The 12,205-nt window shown below is 35.7% G+C and overlaps 1 long non-coding RNA gene across 1 annotated transcript; it reads left to right on the plus strand.

Moving 5' to 3' along the window:
- Nucleotides 1-8,985: 8,985 nt before the first annotated feature.
- LOC146444678 (uncharacterized) lies at nt 8,986-11,031 on the plus strand. The gene is made up of 3 exons (XR_014850552.1): nt 8,986-9,058; nt 10,552-10,647; nt 10,927-11,031. It is a non-coding gene; the product is annotated as an uncharacterized LOC146444678 (long non-coding RNA).
- Nucleotides 11,032-12,205: the final 1,174 nt, after the last annotated feature.

The raw sequence follows: 12,205 nt of genomic DNA on the forward strand, positions 1-12,205 counted from the left end.
CCATCACCAATCTAAGCCTGAAAGCTGTAATTCTACCTCCAGCAATACTTTTCAAATGAACATCCATGCTCTTGAAGGAAATGTCAGAGAACACCAGGTATATCAGACTGTACTAGGGAAGCACATTTCATTGACGCATTGTATATGGCACATCAATCAAAAGTTGAAAGATTAATCATGCAGTCTCTAAATTCACTTTCCAAAGCTTACTGGCTGTTCTGGCATGCATAGTTATGCACTATGCAGGAGATGCTTGCTTTCCTGTGAACCTAGTGACCGTCTTATTTTTAACCTTTTTAGAAAGTAGAAATGTAATGAAAATTGATCTTAATATAATGGGCCAGGGAAATACTTATAGCCTCTTAAACTCATGTATCATTTGTAGGTATTTAAAAAACACAGAGTAAAGGATTAGCAAGTACAAATAATGACATCCAATGTGTTTGCATAGCATAGGTGTACTGAGGAAAGGGTTGAAGAGGTGGAGCAGGAAATGTCAGAAAACATATTTCATTTCTCCATTACATATTCACAAAGGCAGAAGGAGTAGAAGCATGGCAGAAAAGTAAAGAAAGTAGAATGAAATAAACAAAAATTATTGTCTATAAGCAGGGCAATGTTAGTAGCAGTGGGAGAGATTACTTTGGTGCCTTAATAGATGTTTTTTTCCTAGAGAAAGCAGTCACACTGTCATGGGTGACATTTTACCTTAATACTCATCTCACACACAAGACTATATTTTCCTTTGAAACAATAACATTTATATATTTTATTTATTTCTGTAAGTTTCAGCAAATTCCTAGGAATGATACTGTCAGTCTGGACCTGAAAATGCAAGACAGTGTGAAAAGTACTTAAGTACTGAGCACATTAGAACTTTGAGCTTTACTCATTGCTTACAATCTTTATCAAGTGAAACAAATGTGGAGCTGGTTTGCTGCAATGACATTCTAACACTACCTGGCTACTGAATCTGTGTTGTTCACCTGTCTAGATGCATAGATTTTATTGCAATATGTTTATGGTGTAAAGATGTCCAGAGTTAAACTTTTTTGGTTCTATGGCTGATGACATAATATACTGAAGAAAATTTCTGTTCATTAGTTGAATGCTCATTTTACTTTCATTTCCTGATTTCAATTACTTGTCACCGACATGTTTTAGGTAAATAGAGTTTTAGTTGCAGGCCCAAAATCTCCAGAACTTCCTAATGTACTATAATGATGTTAACAAAATTAACCAGGCAAAATAAAAATGCAACACAGAAAATGTTAAAAAACCTCCCCATGGGTTATTTCTCTGTTGCCCAGGCAGTTCTGCTGCAATCTTACATCAGTTTCAGATGGTGCCAAATCAACCACTGTTCAATTAGGTTTACAATGTGCTTCCCCAATTGAGGGATATGAACTGGTTTTACTTCTTTAATGAGAACAAATATTTATGCTTCCATGATTTCTGTTGTCCATGGAGAATTTTAGTGACATCTTTTATTTGCAAGGAACAAACATAAAGTAGTACATCAAAGCAAGTTTTGTATTTTCCATGACTGCTTAGGAAAATGGCTGGTTTTACCCCCTAGAAGGCAGCATACTAATAGCTGCAGTAAGTGACTCCAGTAAGTAAAATCAGACCAGGCTGACTTCCTGCCTTGTCTATTACAACTTTCCTATTTTATTTATATGAAAGTTATCATACTGTCATTAAAACTTCAGTGAAATAAGGCATGCAAGTGAAAAATATTTTACATTAACCACAAAAGAGCCACATATCAAGGAATGATTCATAATGAAACAATACTAATATAACTCAAAATTAAGCACCTATGCAGCTGAAATATGTGCTTGTAACACATCAGTGGAATTTATGCCATTTAAAAGCTGATAAATTCCAGTTTAAAGCTATAGAACACGTCTTACTTCTGAGTGTCGGAGTTCACCATTTCTTCCCTTGAAGGCTACCAGACCATACCGGCATTAATAGAAGTGTTACACTGGTAGAATAGAAATTTTTTTCTGATATACAGAAGTATACTAAAACCTGTGCACACAAGCAACTAATTAAAAAAAAAAAAAAGAAAAAGTATAAAAAAAGATAAAAAAGTTGCATTTTCACAGTAAACTGGGTAGGGTGATGGCCACAAGTTTGTGATAACATTAACAGTATATCACAGTACTGAGAGTGAGTGCTTGCTTAAGATTATGAATTGTAATGCAGAAATCAAGAAACATTCTAAAACATGAGAAGATATCTATAGCCTTATCAGCCACTGTAAGCCACCATTAAGAATCACATGAACAAAAGCACAGGTTTTATCTTTCTGTCATCTTCTCTTCCTCTGTCATACCTTTTCAATCAACTGTACCAGCACAGATGCCAGAACAAGTATATTTACCAGGTAAGAGTATAAAACACTTAATTGCTAATTGATACACAGGTGAGACAGGTAGGACTAACAAGATTTTAGGCTAAATGTTGATCTCATCCTCTAATCCTTCTGAGGAGACACTGCAGTCCTTTCTGGTCAGGAAGCCAATGGTTCAAACAGGTTGATCCATTTTGGGGGTGAGATGCTCTTCTTCTGACTCCCTAACAAATTTAACAGCTTCCATTCCAATATTTCTTTTTATTTTGAATCATTGAGCTACTGTGATTATAATTTAAATATTTGCTATTACTATCTAAATTTTCTCATCTTTAGCTGTGATTGTGGTTCTGTTATTTTGCATGGCCCTAGCTTTTATGCTTCCTTTCTGCTTTTTCTCATCTCTGTCTCACCAGAAGTCTAAGCTGAAGTTAGACAGCTGTACTGTGTCCAAACCAGAATTTGGATCACAGGCAGCTGAAACCCTGGAAGGAGGATTACAGGATAAACATATTTGCTTCAGGTGGTGAAGATGTGTTGGCAACAAACAACTCAACTTGTGGTAGTTCCAGTAGTCTGATAACAGACTTCAAGTAAAGAAATCATTTTACTTCCTCCGGTTCTTATTATTTTTTTAGAAATACTACTCACTGTCTAAGCCCATTTTTTGGTGTCATTTATTTAATGCTGTGAAGTAAAAAAATAATGATGCAAAAACCCAGATTATGTTACAACAGCTCCACAGAACAAAGAATAAAAGACATTCAGTGCCAGCCTTGCCATGACTCATCACAAAGGAAGGAATATGAACAGATCTATTATGAATAGATATGATTAAGCAGGGCAGGAACAAATGTGAGAAATAATGAAGCAAATTACACTAAAATGATACATCCCAATATTCTGCAGTACCTTAAGGAAGAAAATTCCTTATTTTCTTCATACCTCATGGAGAAAATTTTCTATTTTAAATTCCTATTTTTATTTTTCTTCTATTTCCATTGGTTATTTTGTATATAAATGTTATTAATTTAAAATACTGTTATGCCCTGAGAAAAAATATGGAGCTAAATCTGTTGTAATTCTTACCCTTCACAGGAAATTTTTTAATAACCCAATTTGTTTGTTCTCTTTGTAGAATATGATGAAGCCTATATTTAATCAAAAATCATTTTCCTTTGGTACAACTTGGTCTTTTACAATTAAACTCTCTTTCCTGTTACTGCTCTGTCCCTTTAGGGCCTCCCCTCCCCATAAAATACTCTATAAACCAGGCTGTAAAGAGCCTATTGTAGTCAGTAGGGCTGCCTAGAGAGGTTGCAGGGTCTCTTTCTCTGGAGATACTCAAAACTCATGTGTACACAATCCTGAGTAACATACTCCAGGGTCCATAACAGGGTCCAGGGGACCCTGCCTGAGCAGGGGAGGTTGGACTAGATGACTTCCAGTGGTTCCTTCCAACGTTACTCATTCTGTGATTCTGCAGAAAGACTGGGAAGGGGGAACATCCTGTTCTCATAGCATTGTCACAGATGCTGTGATCATACAAGCATACCTAATTTCCTTCTCTGGCTATGTATTTTTCCCCCTCTCCTTTGTTTAGACAAGAAATTCCTGATAATGGAGACCAGTTTTTATTCCATAGCTGAGTATCCCTTGCACTCAGCAATGAACAAATGTCTTTCTCCTTTTTAAGAAACCAAGTGTCCAGGTAAACCAAGGCATTAAAAGAATCAAGCCTTCAACTACTATTTTGTTTTTCCAAAGCTGGGCCCTTACAGATAGAGTATTATTTTACATATATAGATAATAATTAAGGATACTTCTTTAGATGAATAAAAATATTTATTTATGTGATAAGATATAGTGATATATATCCTGATTATATATATATATTTATTTATATCTATATCTACCTATCCTATATCTATCTATATCTAATCTACATCTATATCTATCTATATCTAATCTATATCTATAATTATATATTATGTCTATATCTATATCTGTCTAATCTATGTGATATATATATATATATAAATAATAGAGCATGCTTGTGAATTCTTTTCAGAAAAGAACTGTAAGACAAAGTCCTCAAATCCGGAAAGCAGGAACAAAAAGGAGTATGAACTGTATTCAGCTCATACCATACTTACGAAGACCATTTGCCATCACGTTAGGAAATTGAAACAAAAATAAATTTGTAACATCCCATGATGCCCATTAGTTTAAAAAAAACCCGTAATAATTGGCTGAATATGATTCATTACCCTTAGAAATGTCTGTGGGTTTGTTTCATGTTTTCAAGCTTCAAACAGACAAAGCAGGAAAGTACAACTGCAGTGTCATAAACAAACCTTTGCTATTCATCCACAAAATTAGAGCTAATTTTTTTTTTAATTTACAATTAAAATTGCTTTATATTTCCTTTCCCCCCCAAAAAAAAATTTAAAAAAACCCCAAAAAAACGAAATTGTACCAGTCTGTAAAGTTAAACTTAATTCCAAACTGTGTTTAAAAAACATAAAATGTAATTAAGTGAGAGCAGAATTAATTATTACTTATTTTTTATTTTATTAACTGTAATTTGCATATGATTTATTTTCCAAAATAAAATGTTTTTCCATGGTTCTATCTCCTAGTACAATGAAATGTGTGTTATATATTTCAATGAAAATCACTGATTTCAATATCCCTCCTTCAAAAGCTAATAAGTGGAAGACTATTTGAGACTTCATGTTAAGGAAAATGCTTTTCAAAACAGCAGTTAGAACACTGTCAAAAAGCTCTTCCACAAAATGCATTCCAGAAAATCTCTCAGTTTTAGCATTATTGACAAATTCAGCCATAATAATGTAAACATTTACCTCAACAGGCTAAGCTGGTGGTATTATAGATGACAACCCTGAAATAGTAAGTATACCAAAGGAAGACCAAGACAAGTGAGTAAGCACTTACAGTAGAAAGCTTGTCTCTTCCATTTTCTCTCTGTGCTTACTCCTATCTTTCAAAGGGGAAGTAGGAGGTTGTGCAAAAGAATTAGTAAACAACTATAAAGAAATATACTTGCAAAATATTTTAGTCAGCTTACATTCTGTGAAAAAACCCAAAATTTAAATAAAACTTTGCATCAGTCAGGATACTGCTAAATTTTTTCTACAATATGCCAAATATCCTTTTAAAACAGTTACATATTTAAAAAAAAAAAAGACTGTAACCCAATCTCACAAATTTAAGTTACAGGAGTTTATGTTGTCTACCTTTCTCACTTATCTTCTGGTATTCTAGAGTGGTTTGCTGAACTACTAAATAGCTGAAAGCCTAAGTCTCATGTAGCCCTGAGAAAGAAACTTTGTACCAGGCTTAAAGTTCCTGTAATTTTCTGGTTAACAGAGAATGACCCCAGTTGGGAAAAGTTTGTATGTGAAAAGTGAATGAAGCCGATCTACACATTCCTCACAGGCACCACACTAATGTTGAACAACTTTGGGGAAAATATTTGGTTTTATTTTCCCAGTTGTTGGAGGTCAAAATTAAAAAGGGGGAAAACTTGTGAAGTAAACTGAAGGAATATACGTTCATTAAGGCTGTTAAACACAGCATTTATAAACTTTTCAAGAGCTCTCTTAATATTACATTTTAGCAAATACTAGGGAGAGTATTAGTCTGACTTTCTTTTTAAATTCTAGCAAAGAAGTTAAAAATACAATACTTTTTTAAGTGAAAAATTATTAAAATAAAACAGACTTACCCCATCTATAACATAAGTATCATGCAAAGAAAGTTAAAATGGGGTTTATGCTCTGTTTTAAAGCCAGCATAAGCCAAGCCCTCTTCAAGTGTTCCTCTGTAGTTCCCTCAAGTAGTAGCCTGTAGCAATGTAGGGTTTTAGGATTCCACGTGCTCCTTTATCCCTCTGCTTTGTATACCATTGGTTCATTTTGAAATATGCTCTGCTGTACCCCGAAATCTATTGGTAGGTTCCCTATGCCTGTCTTCCCTTCAGACTCCCCGGGACTGGCTCTAGAGGAGACAGTCCCTCCCCTTCCTTTCCCTTTATAAGGCAATGTCCAGATCAGCTCGAGGTCTCTGCATCTCTGGGCTGGCAGCCCCTTATCCTCTCCCAGCTTTTCCTCCCCTCCCCTTCTCCTCCCCTGCAACCCCTTTTCCCCCTTACCCCAAAAAAACCTCCGTGCTAGAACAGAGATGGAGTCCAGCTCTTCCTTAGTCTCACTATATTCCTGCTTGAATTGATGTGGTTTGAAGACTGCCGCCATGCTGCAGAACCTCGGGGGCCGCTCGCCCGGATCCGGTGAGATTTACACAGACCAGAGACCCGGTCCGGGGGGGAGCCGGCCTGTGCCACCCTCCCGGACCGTGCTACATCAGTAGCCATGCGGATATTTATCAATTAGACTTGAAGTTAAACAGATTATTACTTTTATTTTCAGTATATGCTTTACTGGGAATTTTTCTACTAGTTTAGATCATGCTCAACTGGTGTTTAACCTATCACAACAGTCTAATCACCTGTGGACACTTCAGACCTGGCTGGAAAAGGGTTAAAAAAAATTAACAAAATTCATTACCAATCAGGAGAGACTTAAATTTATTCTTCTGATTGATATCTATTGTATCTGTGTTCACTACTGATATTGTATTTATTTTAAAAGTGACCAGTGATGAAAATTGTTATTTTTCTTTAAAACTCTGTACTGAAAAGGTTCTTGTGATGAGGAAAAAAGGAATTTCTAGATGAACTACATGGAGGAGACATGTATTTCTTCAGAAATGGATTATATTTCATTTATCTGCATGAAGAAAGCTACACTATCACCTGAAAAAGCTTTTTAAAGTCAGTGTTTTCACTATTATTATTGTATTTTACTACAAACACTATAGAAAAAAATTATAACCAGCTCTTCCATTTGGTTAATAAATTACTTTAAGTAGTACAGACTAGAATGTAGCCCTTTTTCAGATTGTAGATTCCAGGATGTCCGCATATTGGGCCACATACTAGGAGAAATATTAGCAAAGTAGATTAGAAACAGGCTTGAATAAGGAGAATTGCTAAGAGAAAAATCACTCCAAGTCATTAGGGCCTTCAGCCTCCAGCGAAAGAGAAATTGCTCAAAATTCCTGATAAAAATTATGAAATTACATTCTTAGAAGTTTTTGAAAAGCACTCTTATAATTATGGAAGTTAAAAGTTGTTTTTTGTTTGTTTTTAATGATATTTTATATTCCCTGTGTTACTAAGGCATATGAAATTAGTGTTAAAATGAAAAGGTGTTTAGTGCAGCTTCCTCCATTATTCCGGCATATATTTAACTCAGAAAGTGGAGAAGTAATTAGAAGTAACATTCATTTTCTCTGCTTTTTGAAATGTACAGTCACATCTTCAGGAGTTTTGCAGCAGACCTTAATCAGAAGGGACATTCTAACCTGAATGCCAGAGGCAAAAACTCACAAATTCTGCAGAAGAATATGAACAATACCTTTCCCCCTCCCCCAGAATTTCTCCCTGGACATAGAGCCACAGCTCCATCAGTCACCAAGAAATTAAGCAGAAGTTCAATCGTGGACCTAAGGAACTAATAGTTCAGATTATATTTGTAGTTACTGTAATTTACAAGGAACATTTGCAGTTCTAGGGCTCATGTTGAAGGAATAAAGACACCAAAGAGAACCAGGTAGAAGGGAGGAGGAAATTAATTACACATCCCTAAATCAAAGCTGTTTGGATATTATTATTATTATTAATAATAATTATCATAATCATAGAAAACAGATGATAATATTTTTTCCTGTGTTATTATATGCACATCTGTGTGTGAGTATGCATGTCACATTCGCCCTTTCCTCTACAAAGGACATTGTTAGAATAATATAGAAAATTGAACTAAGCATTTTTTTTATTCTTGTCATATTATTATCAAGTTTGTTGACTAAGTGGAATTGTGGATATAAAACAATTGTTTTAGGGAAAAAGATTTCTAGCTGAGAATGAAAAATAATTGCTATTATATATCTACAGAAAATAATAGCGGTATGAGAACTGTACAGCTGGCTAGGGATTTTTTAAAAATGCATCTTTTGTCAGCAAATTCCAAATCTTCAAAAGAAAATTTCCAAGTAAATTTAAGTGAGAGTTAAAGAAATATTAAAATAATTATTTTTGGGGTTACTTTTCTGGGTGAGAAAAGGCTCCCATTGCAGCAAAGGAGTAATGAGACATTCAAATACAGCCTATGAAAATATGGTTCATGTTCTTTTCCTGTTTGATTGGAACAGTCTTGCACATTTTCCTTTGCTGTGCATGAGCTTCTTTTAGCCAAGACCATACTGGCCATGCCAGACGTGCTGCTTGATTTCACTTTGGCCCCAAAAATTTACTTCCGCCAGCTGAGAAAACAATCCCAGAAGGCTCCATTGGAAACAGTGCCCTTCCTGATTTCAAGAAAGAATATGAAACTATATCCTTCCTGTCACAGTTATCTTCCTTGCACACATGACGTAATTCTTTTTTCTCAGCTGTCACTATTGATAGAACACAGTCTTATATTTTGGCACTTCGGACTTTGGTAATCTGTGTTGCTTGCAACTGTCCCTGTTTCTTTAGCAGCTGACTTCATTGGGATTTTCCCATTGTCTTCTCTGATGTGACATTGATCAGCATATGGGGAAATTTGGGTAAGTTGCAATGATGTAGCATGCTGCAGGAGGGTGGCAGGAGCTGGCAGCCCTCTGAATTGGGGTCCCTGGGGCGCATATCTCCACTGGGTTCGGGGCGTGCGGCCCCCGGGGTCTGCTCTGCATGGCTTGAGTCTCGAGCCACAGAAATTCAGCAGGAAACAAAGTAAATGAAGGAATGAACTGGACCCATCTCTGTTCTGCCAGGGAAGTTTATTTGGGGTAAGGGAAGAGGGTTGCAGGGAAAGGAGGGGAAGAGGAAAGCAAGGACGGCAGTAGGGGCTGACAGCTCAGAGATGAGACCCTGAACCGATGCAGAGATCGGCTTATAAGGGAAAGGAAGGGGGCAGAACTGGCTCCCCCTGAGCCAGTCCCGGAAGGTCTGAAGGGGAGACTGGCAAGGGGTACACACCAATAGGTTTCAAATACAGCAGGATGCATGTTTTAAAAACAGACAATAGCATACAGAGCAGGGAAACAAAGGAGAGCAACATGGAATCCTAAAGAACCACATTGCGACATTGCAATTCCTCATACTTGACACTTTTATATGCCATCTTTTAGGCCAGAAAACAATAAAATAAAAACCTCTCTAAAAGAAAAAGGGGAAAAAAGGGGGCAAAAAACTTCTTATATGCAGAACTGCGACATTATATTAAGGTGGGAACAGAAGCTTTTTCGCAATTAACTTTATGGTTCTCTGTTACTTTGTTTTTCCAAACAAAGGAAAAGTTTCCATAAGTTTCCATACTTAACAACGCTAACTTACTGAACCTATATTTGAAATTGGGAAAAGACTACCTTTTTCCACTCCTAGTGTATTGCTGATTTCTGCTAAAAATTACTAAATATGCGGATACTGTGCATCCATAGTGCAAGCTTGCTGTTTACTTGGAAAGAAGGAATTTAATTTGATTAGATTTCAGATAAACTCAGTCATGACCCTAATGAACAAGTTCATATTTCAGGGTTGAACCTGATCAAGTGGTTATTCAAAGCTCTGAATGGTGCCCTTCTTTCATGTACATGCATTGCATATACACATGTATATTCTTCCCCATTTCCCACCATCTGTCCCTTCTACAGGCGTCTTAATTTTTGAGCAAAGTGAGGCATATGAATGTTTTAGGCTTTATAGCTTGAAGATATAAATTCATCCTTTAATTAGTTTCAGAAAATCTAATAGGGAAATTCACAGAATATTGAATATTTTAGTGTAACTGTCCTTCTCGCTGGGTATAACAAAAGGCTGATTTACAGCTAATAGAAAAGTTATGCAATAGAAGATCAGCTCAATATGAGTAGTTAGTAGAAGAGGATAAATATTGCTTGGCTATTCCGCAAAGCTTCTACCTCCTACACCACTAAGCTTAGATTTCATCATTTATATATTACATGGGAAAGTGATTTGTGAATTCACCCCAACCAGTGGTGGACACACAATTTCTCTTAAGCACTGTCACTTTCTTAGTCATTTATTTTCTGTTCAACAGGCTGTTCAGAGGCATTTCCACCTTACCAGCTCACTGGTCAACTCTGCAGTTTAAGAAAAATACAGACATGTCTGCCAGTCATTTCAGGAGAGAAAGGTAGACTTGGCACTGTTGCTTTGCTCATCCTTCAGTTAAATTCTACTTGTAATCTTATTGCAAGTGTCTACTTGTAGTCTTCTTGCTGTTGAATCATATTTCTAATCCAATGTAGTTGTAGTAGCAAGTATATCCTATGCACAAACCTATGTTAAAAAAATTGTCATGGGCTTTTATGTGTCATAAATCCATGACACATAACTGGGATAATTTCATATTTGAAAAGATGTAATTTTAAGTATGAGTTTGAAAACTAAACTACCACTTTTCCTACTTTAGCTGCAGGTACAGTTGCAAACACAGAAGTGAAACATGATGGTAAAGAGTCAATAGCATAATGACTCACTGGAGAAAAAGGGTAAAGTATTTACAAAAGCATGGAAGGTATGAGGAATATGAGTAAATAGATCATCTAGAATTTGTGCAGTATAGCAGAGAATAACTGGATTGTTTAGGTTACTTAATGTCTTATATGATAATGAACTTATGTTTACAAATAGTTAATAGCTCAAAAGAAAGTAATGCAACAAGCTGATAGGATGCTTACACTTTTCCCATATTGTGAAGTCTCTGACATTATTGCTTGGTTGTTCTCATAATATAGCCAGAAACTGTTTTAGTAGCTAAAATAACATTCTTACTATCTTCCTACATCTGCTTTCTGAAAGAACACCAGCTGAATTGAGAAAACTGGTCTGCTTACTGGTATTCAGAAATAAAAGTTACCAAATAATCAAAGGTGGTCGTCTTTGAATAATGAGAATGATAAGAAAACGGTTTTCTGCTCTTAAGAAACATTACAACAAAGTAAACCCAGGGCTTTGTGCAATGATCCTGCTATAATAATACAAGTGTTGCTTCACTGGAGATCGGGAGTGACTGCAGCTGTGTCAGTCTGTATTTCTGACTTTTTACTGGTTTCTCCTTTCAGTATTTCAGCAAGAACGAAATTCTCTTTGTAGGCTAACATCATCTTGTTTCGGTACATTTCCTTTCTTCCTTAAGTTTAAGCTACTGACGCGGTAGGTGATTGAGCCAACTGAAACAGAACTCTGTGTGTTCTCTCATGTGCTTAAGCAGACATTTAGTCCTTAGATCTCACAGCTGAACTATGAGACTTATTTTTCTTTCTCCACTAAGAAAAAACATTTTAGCCTAGGTTAAAGAAAAAGAAAAGGAAAAAGGAAAAGGAAAAGGAAAAAAAAGGAAAAGGAAAAAAGAAGGGAAAAATGGCAGCCAGACAGTATTGCTCTAGTTGACTTTATAGGTAGCTGGAATGAGCAAGCACCATCTTTTTGTTATTATCTATGACTGTGCACATCTTTGTGATTTGTAGTTCTGAGAAGGCCACATATAAAAAAGGGACTTTCTCTCACATATTGCTACTAGTAAACATTGAAAAAGAAGTTTCAGGAAAAAAAAATATTGTGAGTTATGTATTAAAAATTTTAAGTTTACACATAGACCAGATAGATGAACATGATAAGTTCCATAAAACAATCACAATAAAAATATTTTTCACAGCACATTATTAGATGTTTGTTATTTATTTTCTTTT

This window comes from Lichenostomus cassidix, chromosome 1 (genome assembly GCF_008360975.1).
Source record: "Lichenostomus cassidix isolate B80296 chromosome 1, HeHo_3.0, whole genome shotgun sequence".
Taxonomy (NCBI): domain Eukaryota; kingdom Metazoa; phylum Chordata; class Aves; order Passeriformes; family Meliphagidae; genus Lichenostomus; species Lichenostomus cassidix.